General features: G+C 41.9%; 1 protein-coding gene across 2 annotated transcripts in view; it reads right to left on the bottom strand.

Annotated features, from left to right (window-relative positions):
- Nucleotides 1–15,560, bottom strand: part of LOC135502955 (exostosin-like 3) — a 46,577-nt gene that overhangs the window by 12,096 nt on the left and 18,921 nt on the right. For both annotated transcript variants that reach the window (XM_064796173.1, XM_064796174.1), the window contains one exon: nucleotides 3,237–3,290. The gene's annotated coding sequence lies outside the window, so the exon portion shown is untranslated. The remainder of the gene's footprint in view (nucleotides 1–3,236; nucleotides 3,291–15,560) is intronic.

The raw sequence follows: 15,560 nt of genomic DNA, 5'->3' as shown, positions 1-15,560 counted from the left end.
TGACATTTGTCATTTGAGCCAAATGGCAAACATTTGACTTTCTTCCTCAGCACGGCTTGGCACTGGGTTGTTATTATTCACAGCGTATTCCTGGTATGAAATCGTTGTTAATCCTGACTTGTTGAATAAGACATTGCTGACAATATCAAGTGCCGCACAAACAGGTGATTTTAGTCACTGCAACCTGTGACAGGGTCATGACAGATGCAGGTTCCAGCAACTAATATCGGTCGTTTGCGTGGCACTTTACGATGATTGTTGCAAAATTTACCAAGACCCCATTTTGAAAGTTAAACACGGCAAAGAGTGCCGCAGATAAGCGATTTTTGTTACTCTGACCTGCGATTATAATCGCCTGTGACAAAATCTCTTGTATGCAGTGGTCATGGCAGATGCGCTTCAACAAGAGTGGTGATCGCTGTGACTTATGTCAAACATCAAACTCAGCCATTACCAGTTTACCTTCAGACCAGCAACATTTTATCGCACACGACAACAATAATTATCTCAGGTTGCAGCAATAAAAAATGCTGATCTGCTGGACAATTTAGCAAATGATGGTCCTTGCTGAACAGAACAAGAAAAAGAAACGAATCATCGCACAATCGACTTAATAATTCACAGGATAACTCGACAATTCTGGCGTGCGCTACGGTGCAGGGTGATAAAAACATGGAACGGCAATGCCTCTGGGACGAGAGCACGTTTGAATTATTCACAGCTTCATCTCGTTCAACTGCTGCTGGATTTTTGCCCCCGGAATCTTTCAATCAAGAACATTGTTGCAGAGCCAACTTAATTTATATGACACCCACAGGCACACGATCCACATTTTGCTCATTGCCCAAAAAAATTGCTTGTGAGTTAGGCACTTCAAAGAATTTCTGCCTGGAATTGCTTTGAGGGAGGAAAAAAATAAACTATTTCACTTTAACACTTTCAGCGCCCAGCCATATTTAGCGTACTTCCCCCAGGGGCCAAGGTTACGCCCCTTTTTACCCTTTTTCAAAATTATGAAAACAATAGAAGGAATAAAGATAATTACATGAAATTTTCTGTGTTGGTTCTTCTTTATTAGATCTCTTTACAATGCTAATTTGGAATGATAGTCAGCAAAGCACTTGATTTTGCACAATGGTACCCCACACATAGAACAGTAATATCTGGTGTCTTTCCGAATACCCGCTTTTTGGCATACTCTCGGCTACATCTGCCCCCGTCATCAATCTTCGACCCGCCATTGCGCCTATTCGAATGCAGACGATCTTGGCTATAAATAGCACATTGGCTGAACATCATACTATCACCTCAAGTGCTGTATAGTTAAATTGTTTACCCCTATACTGCGCTGCTAGTCACCTCGAAGACAAAGCGGGAAATTTAAAAACGCGACGTAATATTACGTCGGATGGCTCAACCGTGTGAAATTGCAAGACGTAAAATTACGTCGGATGGCGCTGAAAGTGTTAAGAAAAAGGTTAACTTTTTAATTTTTCATTTTAGACTCTATTTTATTTATTAGTGTATACATGTATGCCTTGTCTGGCTGATTTGCATCAGAAATGTCAACTACATTTCACATTTCTAGGTATAAATATAAAGAGGTGTCCAGATTAGAGAGGTCAAATTTGATGGAAACAAACAATTTTGGACCAAAACCTGCAGCCTTAAGAGACAGGGTGTCCTTATTAGAGAGGGTCAATAAAGGGGATCCTACTGTATTTTCATCCGTCAAATTGTCACGGAGGCAATACTGTTTACGTTTACTGACAGTTCAGATTTAACGAAATAGAGCAAGCTGATTTCCAGGTGAAGTCCCACAACGACTCTGCACCGACTGGTGGAGTTGTTGATGATTGCGTCTGCGATGGCAACTTTGCAGACAATATCCATCACTTATGGGATTAAGTGACATTTCCGCAATGAAGTAGACTCGATTAACTGAGAAAATTTGATTGGAAGCTGCTCTATCTGGTTTCCTATTCCACGGCCACACCCAAATCATCAAGGTAGTTGGCACAGCTTCTGCTCGGCTGACAATTTCATCAAGCACCCGGGAAAAGAGCAATCAAAGTCGCTGCGACATGCAATTAAAATCGCATGCAACAATAATCGCTTGTTGGTGGTGGTTGTCATCCCAGGTCCCTGCGGCGCTCATTTCTGAACACCTGAATTTAGAATGAACCGCACTTTGCACTGCGCTAATGAAGCCCTGTTTTGAATTCAGCGGTTATGGTTAGGCAGTCAAAACCGCTTGGGTTGGTGTAAAATATTGAAGCAGCCAAAGAAGCCAAAGCATCTGGGCGCTGCTCTTCGAGTAATGTTGGCAGAATTTACGCGTTCTCGATCTTCAGGGATAGAGGTGCGATACAGATCTTATTTTCACTGCTCAGATGCCGGGAAATCGCATCTAAGGGTTTGTAAACTGCAAATTTTTCTGGGGGACGGCTACCAGACCCTCTGTTCTGGGAGCACCTCCTATGCTCCTTGACTGACCTTTGGCTTGCCACCTCTCCGTCACGCAACACGGTTCAGGAACAGCTGCCAGTGCTGGCAGACGCAGAACCAGTACTCACACCGAGACTAATCAAAGTAACGTATCTGAAATTTTTTCCCCAAAACAAAGAAAATTTATATAGTTGCAGACTTTCAAGAAACAGAACAATGATTCATTACCTAAACGAACAAGAGTTTCAACTAAACACAGCGCATGACTCGCCTCCAAATAGTCAACTAAGACATCATAGATTTCATTGTCTCTAGTCATCCCTCTGTCATGAAATGGTAGGGTATCACAAAGCTTTTTAATTAAGAAAATTGGCTTGAGCTCTTAAAATATTTTATGGACTTTTGAGAACAAGAGCGTTTAAAAGAAAGTTTGATGATGTGTTTTCCTACTGGCCGAGGGGGAAAATTGCGATGATTTTCTAATTTTGTCTCTGGCTGTGGGAAAAGAGTTAAGGGCCACAGAAGGGGCAATTTGAGTTGCTGTCACGTGTGATTACAATCGCTGCAGTGTGCGACACGAAGATCTCTTGTCTGCGGGTAAAACTGGAAATTGCTGAGTCTGATATTGACTTGCAGGTCGCTGCCACGTGTGCATAGACTGTTTTCTAACCAGAAGCCCCTTAACATCTAACTCAGCAATGCCTTCAACATCCTACTTAGCATGATTCCAATATTTCAGGGTAGCAAATGATAATAAATGAAATGTAGTTTATAGAATATTGACTCACCTTTTCAAATCAGGCCAATTTCCACAAAATGTAAATCGATTCTTTCATATGAATCTGCAAGGAAAAAGATAATAAACAAATGAATGACATGATGATTATGAAGCTCTTCAAGGGAGGCCAATTCTAATGACATGGGTGAAAGTCGTATGAAAAAAACATGCCCGTCAAGTCCCTCTGGTATAGAGCTTCCAGCTGACCAAGAGAACAAGAAATTGTACCTTAGAATTTCTCTACTAAGGACACCCTCGGGATTAAGAAGTACTGTGCTTCATAGAGAAGTGTCCTGATTAGAAAGGTGAAATTGAATGGAAACCACCAATTTTGGGACCAAAACTGGTGTCCTTGATAGAGAGGTTGTCCTTAATAAAGAGGTATCCGCTAAGGGAGGTTCCACTGTAAATGTTTTTCATTGCCTTGAGGTACAAACGCTGCAATACAAGTCACTCATTTTTCTGATTCACCTGACATCCTACAGCATCCAGGGTACGCTATTGTCACATGAGTCAGATTTTTTGTTCACCAATGTTTTGTTTGAAGTAATAGATACCATGGAGCTTACTGTCAACCCAGAACTATTCATGTGCTTCTTTTTTTTAAATTTGCATTTACAGATGATTTCAAAAACGTATGGCAGCTAAAGAGAAACCCAAATTGTAATTATCAAAAACACGCTAATACTCCACCAACCTTAGCTTGTGTCTTTTCAAGCAAACGTCGTGATTACCATAGCAAGCATCGCGATCGCAATTGCGAGCTTTTGTGTACATTTCAACATGCATCGCGAGTACTCTGCAATTACCGTTCGGGGTTGCCAAAACGCTAGATTAAAAGTATGGTATGTAAAAACTGCAATTTCACAAAACCGCAAACTAAAATGGTCATAAATCATTACTGGGTTTTGACAGTATTAGTTGGAAATTTTAGCACATTATTGCATACTGCCAATTTTTGTCGCGTGTTTTAGTTATGTGAATTTCACGAATAACCTAGATCTGCCAAATCAGGTACGAATAAATAGGCACAAAAATATTGTGGATTCGAGTACTGTCGTCGTTTATGTAACAGCTCTTGTTCTCACATCGCAGAAATGAACGAATGACAAAAAGTGGGAGCTGATAAAAATGACTAAAAGGATGTAACTTTACGCCACAAGAAAGAGTTTTTGGCATCTAGAACGGAACGAAAAGACTCAGGAATTTTTCGTTTTTTCGGTTGTTGTTACATTACACTAAAAGCAATATTAGACAATGTATCTGTTGAGATACGACCTCATCCTATGGTACACAATGATAGAATTTATCAGATATGATGTAGCGTATAATCATCATTTACACCCACATCATACGGGGAGATTAGTGGTCTAGTGGTTAGAGCACTGGCTTCAGAATCAGGAGGTTGTGGGTTCGATTCTCGGAAGGGTCACCGCACATTACCCTACTTGCTTCCCTCCACCCAGGAGTTAATGGGTACCTAGCTGGCAGAGATGGCGAACTATGACTGTTAGTCTTGAGCAAGGCACTTTACCCTACTTGCTTCCCTCCACCCAGGAGTTAATGGGTACCTAGCTGGCAGAGATGGCAATATATGACTGTTAGTCCTGAGCAAGGCACTTTACCCTACTTGCTTCCCTCCACCCAGGAGTTAATGGGTACCTAGCTGGCAGAGATGGCGAACTATGACTGTTAGTCCTGAGCAAGGCACTTTACCCTACTTGCTTCCCTCCACCCAGGAGTAAATGGGTACCTAGCTGGCAGAGATGGCGAACTATGACTGTTAGTCCTGAGCAAGGCACTTTACCCTACTTGCTTCCCTCCACCCAGGAGTTAATGGGTACCTAGCTGGCAGAGATGGCGAACTATGACTGTTAGTCTTGAGCAAGGCACTTTACCCTACTTGCTTCCCTCCACCCAGGAGTTAATGGGTACCTAGCTGGCAGAGATGGCGAACTATGACTGTTAGTCCTGAGCAAGGCACTTTACCCTACTTGCTTCCCTCCACCCAGGAGTTAATGGGTACCTAGCTGGCAGAGATGGCGAACTATGACTGTTAGTCTTGAGCAAGGCACTTTACCCTACTTGCTTCCCTCCACCCAGGAGTTAATGGGTACCTAGCTGGCAGAGATGGCGTACTATGACTGTTAGTCCTGAGCACTGTATAGCTGCAGCTCGGACCTGTAATACTCCCAGAGAGTAGAGCTTGAATCACAATAGTACAGGCAAATAGTTAGGGGTAATAATTTGAAGCGCTTTGAGCCACTGAAACCAGTTGGATATCCTTACCTTTTACCTTAGGACCCTTCGTGCCCTAGGTGGCACATGGGGCGTTCCCAACCAGTTGGATATAGCACTATATAAGTCTCATGATTATTATTATTATATCTTTTCATGACATGCTTGAAGTTTTTCACCAGAAATTTGTTTAAGGTACAATTACCTTTTTACTCTTTTTTTACCAGGAGAATGCAATTAAATTCAATTTATTAATCATAACCGTATTGTACATTAGAAGAAGTAGGACATGCTAACATGTTTGAAATGTCATTTCAGAACATGCTTGAAGGCGTTTTTCATCAGAAATGTAATTTTAAGGTACGAATACCTTTTTTACCATTTGACGAGAATGCAACAATAAAAATTTATTTATCATAACCGTACTGTACATTAGAAGAAATCGGAGTTGCTATCATGTTTGAAATGTGATATGTTAAAAGCCAAGCCTTTCTCCCAAGGCCAAAGCAACACAATAACAAAATCGTCAGGTTTTATGCATCTCACAATTTACTCCTGCCTCATACTTTTTCTATGCTCAGAGGTTTTTCTCACCAGAAATGTCATTTTAAGACACAAAAAATATCTGTAGCACTTTGACATTAGCACAAAAGATATTACGAGATGGAGTTTCAACCCGCATCCGTTGAAATCCAAGCCGTAACCTGGATGAGACAATGGTTAAACCGTCAGCTCTGATGTCAGTCCCCCATTAACTCCTACAACGCACATCTTGTATCATTCAAAGAAACATCCGGAGTTGTCTTCCTACTTGGTTGCACTTAAAGGGACAACTTGGGCATGAAATACGTTTGTTTTTCATACAAAAATGGCTTAAAGGGTAACTCGTGTCAAATTTCGGTTTTTGACAAATGACTACGTCACTTTCTCATAAATCGGTAAGGTTTTCGAATCGAAATGCACATTTTCGAGAAATTGATGGACGGCTCGCTTCGACGACGTTTTCGTTGATGACGTCACAACATGAACGTTTTCGCAGTCGCGGTGGTTTCCATTCAGCGATTTTATAATAAATCTAATCAAAAATGGAAAATTTGAGCTTTACATTTGTGATCAACAATTAAAAGCGGACGTATTTCCGCAAAGTTGTAAATCACATCATAGTATCACTTTAAAGCAGGCCCGCAATGTCACCAAACAGGATCATTGAAAAAACATCAAACTGCAATGAACAATGCACTTGATCAGGATGTAACCATAGGCCTGCTTGAAATTCACAAGCCATGTCCAAAACTGCCTCTTAACACTGGTGAAAATCATTATTAGAGATCCACAGCACTGGTGTTACTACTGGTGGCGGTGCATGGTGTCAAACAGGGGTATTATCCCCCTGGTCAGGTGAATCACACGTCCAAGTTGTCCCTTTAAGACTCAACGTCTCAATCATCTGGTTACCTAACTATAGCATTTTCAATCAATATTTTCCAAACTTTCCATTATTTGGGAGCTACTTTCTTGCTATCAAACTTATGCAGGCAATTTGAGGTCAAAATGCTTTCTGTGCAAAAGTCTGGGCTCAAAGGTAGACTAGCGAGGAGTAACACCATTCCGACTCCCACTCGACTGAAACTCCAAGAGCTAATAGCAGCAACCAATGGGCAACCGCGATTTAAATGATTTGATGGATGGTTTCCACTACTGGAAAACCATCACACGTGGGAAAAAGAATCAGCGTCTTTAATCTATTTTGCTCTTAAATCGTGAATATTGATGTTGTATTCCTATTCGTAAGAAATCGACAGGAATAGGAATACGCCTTCAATATTCGCGGTTTATGCACGCAATCGATTTAAGACGCCAAATTCTTCCTCCCATTGACAGTGTTTCATCAATGGCTCGCGTCCATCAAATAATTTAAATCAAAAGTATCCATAGGTGGCTACTATTCCATCTCAGAGTTTCAGTCAGAGTGGCAGTCGGAATTGTGCTAATCCTTGCTACTATCAGATCTGACTCGGTGGCAAAAGGAATAACCCTTTCGCTACCACTGACCTGCAGACTAGACAGGTGCATCACTCCAAAGCATGACCCTGTGGCCTATTTGGCTGACACCTCACTTCATATTAGTCTGTTTTACTTGAAACCAAGAGGAGACAAAATAGAGTTAATTTGTTCACGCACTTAATGACCTTTAGCCTGTAAGTCCAATGAGCAGACAACATCACCAAAGACATCAACTGGCAACATTGGGGTTGAAATAGTTAAAAGTTGATCATATCTCTTTATTATCAAAGTTATAACCTATAATCTTTTCTCGATGGTAATGCGTCCACCAATGTCAGTAAATTCTGAATAATCTCGCGGACATGACATGTAACCATGATTAAATTCTTTTGCGATCGCAATTAATAATTTAAGGCCGTCTCCTGGAGATAGATGAATATTTGCCGAGTCAGCACTGGGTAAACAATCATCTACTGTTCAAGAAGCTACTAGTAATGTAACGAAGTCGCATCGTCGAGTGGGTTTCAGAGTCTTACCAAAGGAAGAGGCTTGTTCTGCCGATCCGCGATTGGAACTAGTAGAATGGTATTATGGTAAGAGGATATAAAGGATTGTCATCACTCAATTATGCACAAATCTGGACTTGGCCACCAGAGCTCAGCCCCTAACATGTCTGACTGGATAATCTTATACCTGTTCCAGTGGAGCCCCAATGATTCAAGATCTCATTCGATCAGCCTCTGAGGTTACTGAAACAAAACTTTATCTCAGTGAATAAAATTTGTTTCCTCAGTACAGCTTCTTGAGACCACAACTTGTCAGACATGTCAGGCAGTCCTCTTGCGTGAGCTTAGCCCCTAACATGTCTGACTGGATAATCTTATACCTGTTCCAGTGGTGCCCCAACGATTCAAGGTCTCATTCGATCAGCCTCGGAGGTTACTGAAACAAAACTTTATCTCAGTGAATAAAATTTGTTTCCTCAGTACAGCTTCTTGAGACCGTAACTTGTCAGACATGTCAGGCAGTCCTCTTGCGGGAGCTTAGCCTCTAACATGTCAGACTGGATAACCCAAAGCTTGTTTCGGTAGAGTCCAAGCATTTTACTCATTCGATCAGCCTCTGAGGTTCATCACCCAAAACTGAAACAAATTTAAATCTCAGTGAATGAAAATTTCTTTTCTTAGTAGCTATTTGAGACCACAAGTTGTCAGACATATCAGGCAGTCCTCTTAAGTGAGATCAGCCTCCAACATGTCAGACTGGATAATCCATTACCTGGTCCAATTGAGCCCCAGCAAATCATGATCTCATTCGATAAGCCTCTGGGGTTCATCACCCAAAACTGAAACAAATTTTCATCTCAATGAAAATTTCTCCCCTTAGTACAGCTTTTGGAAACCACAGCTTGGCAGACATCGAGGCCAGACAGAGTCAGGCGTGAGATCAGCCATTAACATGTCAGACTGGGTAATCCATTACCTGTTCCGGTTGGGCCCCAGCAATTCAAGATCTTTCATTAGATCTCATTTGGCAAGCACATTGATCAATTTCAGTTAACGAGCAGACTAGTCTGGTGTCTCTCGCTATGAGAAAACCATCTGGGCTACAGCCAAATAGCTCTGTCTCAAGGTTACATTAAAAACATCTGCTTCCAGCTGTCAGGTACACATTTTCAACTACCTTGGCCAAAAGATATGTGAAGACTAAGTACATTGTATTGGCACATTCCGGCTTTCATGTGACTCTTCAATGAAAAGGACTGCTTCCTTGTATTTGAAGCTTACCACCAAAGAAACCCCAACAGACAGTCCAGAAACCTTTCAGTAGAAATCAAGGCTTGACTTGACTACTTCAGGCCAGTTCAAAGTGCCAAATGGCACTGACCAAGCTTTGAATCCTTAACCTGAAGAACACAAGTCAAAAGCCCTTCTCCTCCCAGTTATAGTACCAGCCACCGTCCTTATCGGATCAACCTTGGACTCGACCCCTCCCCTGACGAGCCATTACCTGGTAACACTGCCATCAATTCAAGATACTGTCATTAGACCATGTTTGAATGGCTGGTCAATCATTTTCATTTTATCAGCAGATTTCGCTATACTTGTAAGTATCCAACTCTGGCACCTAGACCAAAGAGGAGTCCACAATATCACAAGACCAAACTTGTCTTCCCTCTCCTGTTGTGGTCTCAAGATCACTTCAGACCATGTCTGGATGGCATATCAATCAAGGCAGACCAGTTCAATCCAGTTAAAATCTGGCACTGACCAAGCATTGAATCCCCCACCTTCTGATCACAAGTCAGAAGCCCTTCAACTGTGCCACCTCACTTCCCAGTAATAGCAGCCACTGTCCTTATCAGATCACCTTGGACTCAACCCTTCCCCTGAGGAGCCATTACCTGGCAAAAACATGGCCATCAATTCAAGATACTGCCCTCAGACCATGTTAGGATGACACATCAATCAATTTCATTTTATCAGAATTGACATGGCTGAGATGCTTCAGATTCCTATTTGTGGATCCTGGATAAACGGGAAGCCACACCGAGCACAAATCTGCCTCCGAAAATTCTGCTCCGATTGCTGCTGCCATAAAAATTGGCTTTTTTGCGATACTGTAAAGAACATTGCCTCTTCAGTCATGCAGGTATTATGTGAGAGAATCTGAGATAAAACTGTCCTCTGCTGAAAATTTTGGTTTGTTGGGGCACCAGACCACATACAATTTTTTCCACTGCTATCAGACCATTACAATTCATTTTCTTCAAAGCTACAAAGGTTTTTCTGTTTAAGAAATGTTTGACCAGATATGAAAGGCACTTTTAGAAGGGTTTTCTGCTTCTTACTATCAGAACTACCAGACCATCAAATTGAGGAAAAACTTAAACTTCCACAAAATCTAAGCTTACCACCAGGATAAAAGAAAACTTAGCAGAGAACTCTCGACATCTGAATCAATTTTAGAAGATTATACTTGGTCAGCGTGGACTACAATGTGTGCATCTGAGCCTCTAGCGACTGCATCAGCCACAAGAATTAATCATTACTTAGGCCAGGGTACCCGGTGACTTTATGGATTTGCTTTATACTCCCTGTGGTATTTCCATGGTATCCGAAATCTCCATACTGTGCCGATCGCCCGGACAACAACAATATGACAAAAGCGGGATCCAGTCGATTTTCTTCGCATTCACAAATGGCTATTCTGAGATAGTCAGATGGCTCAGACAATTCATCTGGACGAGGCCAGATAAACAGGGCAAGGTGGGGATCAGAAATACAGTAAGCGAACCAAGAGACTATACTCCATTTCACGAAAAATGGCACTGTAAGCAAAAAGGTCAAAACTTCTGGGAAAGGTTGATTTGATCCCTCAAATGATCCATTAAGTGGTATAAATGGTGTCAGATGCAACGCAGAGATTTCAAATCCAGAAGTACTTTTAAAACTTCATTTAAATGTGTGTCACTGTCTGAAACCTTCAAGTCTTCACCAAGGTTTGAAAGGGAGGAAGTGCATATAGCCTCAACTCTCTCCAAGCTTTGTCAACCTGAAACCAAGATATGCTGTTGAACCTAAAGGGTACAATCGTTCAATGAATCCCTTCAACCATCCATTCCATGGTCGCAATAGATGATATTATGTTATCTCGGCCTGCTGTGGTAACCGTGTCCCTAAGGGGTCATAGACAAGACCAGAATTGGCACGGGACTACCGGGGTTCGTGATTTGTGGTTTCGGCATGTCATGCGCTGGAATAACAATTGCTTTGGCAGAAGAGAGTGGTGACTCAAGAATATCACCTGGTCGACAACCGTCTCTACTTCAAAAGATGGTATCACAATTGACAGAAGTTCTTCAAATGAGAGACCTAATGCATATCCTAATCCATCCGCATAATGCTCAGGACAGACCAACACTTCATCCCAAAAGGGACGACGTGCGAGGTGCCTATTACAACAATCTAGACTGCCTGGAGTTTACTTTGGTGCTAGACATGTAGGCCTTCCCAATTTATTGCAACTGCACTTGCCTTGAAAGTGCCGTTTCAAAACAAAGAAATGTCATGGGCATACATTTATTAATTATTGGTTATAATTCAACACACTGCAATTTGCTATAAGGGGCCATGCAAAACAATACGATATTCCCAGGACCTGGGATGCTCAAAATAAAAATCTGCCAGAGGAGAAAATTCCAATCTCCCCAGTTATACACATCAAATACCATTGTGCACCTACAGATGAAAGAATCCGAGGTTGTCCTGGATCCAGCCGTATATTTTTTCTCAATTTTGAAAATAATTCAAAACGAGTTCATGGGTGTGAGCATTGTTTTCATGCAAGCCAGACAATGGTAAAAATTGTCACCTCAGGTGTTTGTTTTAAAATTTTATTCGTTTGATGTTTTTTTCTTCAAAATATAAAATCTGAGCTCCTGGCGCTGCCAAACTATAAAGTTTTGTGCATAATCATTTTTGCGATTGGTAAAAATTTCTTTAAAAAAGATAGAATTTCACCATTTTGATTTCGCGACATTTGTTATATAGAATCCGCAATTGTATCGATTGGCAGAGTATATATCAAAACCACTGGTTATGCCAGGATGCCCTCAGGCTAGCTTCCGACACAATTCAGTCAACGTTTCACTGAATTGATATCTGCCAAAATTTTATACCAAGCTGCATGGTACAGAGACAATCTCACAGTCAAGCCAACGCATTTCGAGAAAAAAAATCTGAATCTATAACTTATAAGAAAGTTTTTTATAATTTGTTAAAGAGGATTTTCATAAAGACTCTTTTAGAAATGAATACCTGAGACATGTAAAGATACAAAATAAACACCAATGTATTGATTTCTCTCCCAAGTAATATATTCCAACCCGATAGCTTAGTAGACTGAAAGTACCTTCAGATTATCAAAACGAGAGTTGTAATTCATAGTTTGAATCTTTTTGGACGGCTGGGCCGATTGAGAATTGGCCCGCCAATATTCAATTCAATTCAAATAAGACTTATATAGCGCAATTATCCAATAACGTATGATTGCTCGGCTGCGCTTTGAAAACAAAGTCACCATAATCTCGACTTCAGCACCTTTTTGAATGTGTTCACAGTTGGAGCATTTCGCACATTCATGTCTAGTCTGTTCCAGAGTTGTGTAGCATACACCACAAAACTTCTGCCACCATATGATGCCAGGCGGTACCTGGGTACTAGGAGCAAACCTAGGTTCTGGGACCTCAGGGATCGGCTGGGTTCATACAGTGGCACGATAACGAATAGAGCAAAACAGTTCAAGTTCCTGATCATACTCTGCCATGTCTCCTTTTCATGGCCTCCTGTCTCACAAATGAGTTGAGAGCACATGACAACAAAATGCTCCACCCGGAACATCCATTTAAGGCAACAGGAACTGACAATCACCAATATCCTGCTGGAATATTCCACTAACCTCACCTCACCTCGTTTCAAAATCTAATCAATCCTGATTGAATCTATTGCGAGACACTTTACCGTTAAGATATCTCCTCTGGCAGCAATATCTAGCGGATACGTTACTTCGAAGCCAAGATCTAGAGACGATCTATTTACAGTTTCATTTCAGCCACATCAGCAACAGTTTTGCTGGGTGAAACGACCATCATCAGGTGTGCAAAGGTCGCATTGTATCTTAATTGTCATCGACTTGAGTATGGATTTTCCCCATCAAAAAGATCTTGGGGAGTGTGATTACTCAAGCCAGAACACCGGTGTGAAGATCCTCCGAATTGACCTGCACTCTCACACAGTTCAGCCATTCAATTGAGCACATTTCAACAAGAACCATTAGCAAGATTTGGAAGAAGATGACCACCTACTCGGATTTGAAACACGAGCCACAGCATCCCTCAGGTCTGAACCTCATTGACATCCCACCAGTGGCATTTAGTGGAAACTTGTCATTCCCCAGAACTGACCTGACCTTGCCACATAATTCAATAGCACACTTCAACAACAGAACAGTGCCAGAACACATCTAAGAACCCCAAAAGCAAGATTTGTAAGAAGCCATTGAACCCGTATAGATCCTTACACGCCATCCCTGGTGTCGAATACGCAATTCAACATGCAATCCACCAGAATTGACCTAGCCTCTCCACAAAATTCAATCAAGCACACTTCAACACCGGAGCACGCCCAAGATCCCTGGAACCAAGATTAATAAGAAGTCATTAGACCTGTATGGATTCGTAGTAGGATCGAGTTCCTTGAGTGGCGCATGCAATTGCAGAATCAATGGTTAAATGAGGCATATTTAATCATCAGATGATAATCACCCATTATGTTGCTTTCATACGGATTCTGCCGTGATCGTGTGTCTGGGGTATGTTGAAATCTCAAACCCTGATGCCAGATTGGCCGATGTCGCGAGGAGGTTGCTTTTATTTCAAGAGGAGCTCACAGTTAGAGTGACCAGTGCTAAAGAATATCCAGAACATGTCATTCCTAAAACTCCATCAGCAACCCCTTCTTCAGACTTGACCTTTCCTTAGACCTGACCTGCAGCCCCATTCCTCAGACCTGACCTGCAGCCCAACTCCTTAGACCTGACCAGCAGCCCCATTCCCAAACCTGACCTGCAGCCGCACTCCTCAGACCTGACCTGCATTCCCATTCCTCAGATTCGACCTACAGCCCCATTCCTCAAACTCAACCTGCATACCCTTTCCTCAGACTCAACCTGTGGCACCCTTCTTCAGACTGCATCCACATTCCTCAGGCTGACCTGCAGCCCATTCCATGGCCGCATCTACCATCAAATGAGGCATTCATCATAGGACAATAATCACCTAGGTTGCTTTCTTATGGATTCCGTCCACGATTATGTGTCCGCAATATGTTAGAAACCTGTGCCCAGATGCCAGATTGACCAATGTTGTCAGGAATGGCCACTTGAATATCAAGAAGGAATTCAGTGGTTAAGCGGTGAGGGCAGTTGCTAGTTGCAATGGCGGTGACCAGTCCGATTCATCAACAGGCCGAGATCTTGTATGTCAAGAGGGATAAGTGGTGATGTGAGGGGTCTTTACTGTGAAGGTCTCAGGTTCAGTTTCCCTACCGTTTCTGACCTGAGGGCAGGTGAACTAATGGCTTCATTTACACAGTGGTCAATGCACACGATTTATACCCTGCGTAGCAATGATCTGTGATCTTCCGATTGAATCTGGTCTACGCAAGGATTGCGATAACGCTCAAGTTTATGTAAATTTCTCGTTCGTTCTGCATCTTTTGATTATATTTTCTTGCCTATATCAGAGAGTGCATATCAGTGAACTGTCTTCATTCGACAGTTTCACAGAAAGAACAGCAGAGCACATAGTCTTTTACAGCGAACACGCCCATAAATCCGAAAAATATTTCTCTCTCGAACATTTCCTGCCTAATGTAGGAAACACCTGTCACACTCTCCTCCTATCAAGCACATCCCCTAGCGGTGTCCACGCATTCTTTCTTTTCAAAATAATCTAAACAAATTGTAGAATCCACAACACTAAACATCTGTCTTCATTCCACAGTAATAGCCCCTATAAATCAGAATAGGATTTTTCTCTTGGACGTTTCCTCTTCAACACCTCATGTGCTCACTCCTATCCAAGAACACTCAATTTTTAGACACAGATCTAAATCTCTACCCTTTCATAGCTACCAAACCAGTTCCTCCAGATCGTAACAACTAGCATCTCTAAGGACAGCAGAGCCAAATATCTTTTGGAAAGACAATTCTCATAAATCAGAAACAGACTTCACTTATTCCACTAAGACTTTCCTGTTCAACACCTGCCACAATCCCATCTATAATGAGCACTAGATTCCTTCCAGGCAACATTTCCTTGAGATCACTCCAAACCGTCTCAAACGAAATCAGAGCCCAAGAGCTTTGGGAAAGAAATTCTCATAAATCAGAAAAAGATTTCTCTCATTCTACTAAGACTTTCCTCATCAACACCTGCTTCCTTCCCAACCATACCAAGCACACCCCATGGCAACGTCTAGCTCCACACTTCCAAATCGATGATGATCACCGAATGGTGAATCACGGGCCA

The sequence above is a fragment of the Lineus longissimus genome, chromosome 19, assembly GCF_910592395.1.
Source record: "Lineus longissimus chromosome 19, tnLinLong1.2, whole genome shotgun sequence".
NCBI classification, from domain to species: domain Eukaryota; kingdom Metazoa; phylum Nemertea; class Pilidiophora; order Heteronemertea; family Lineidae; genus Lineus; species Lineus longissimus.
This window is presented reverse-complemented; position numbering and strand designations above follow the sequence as displayed.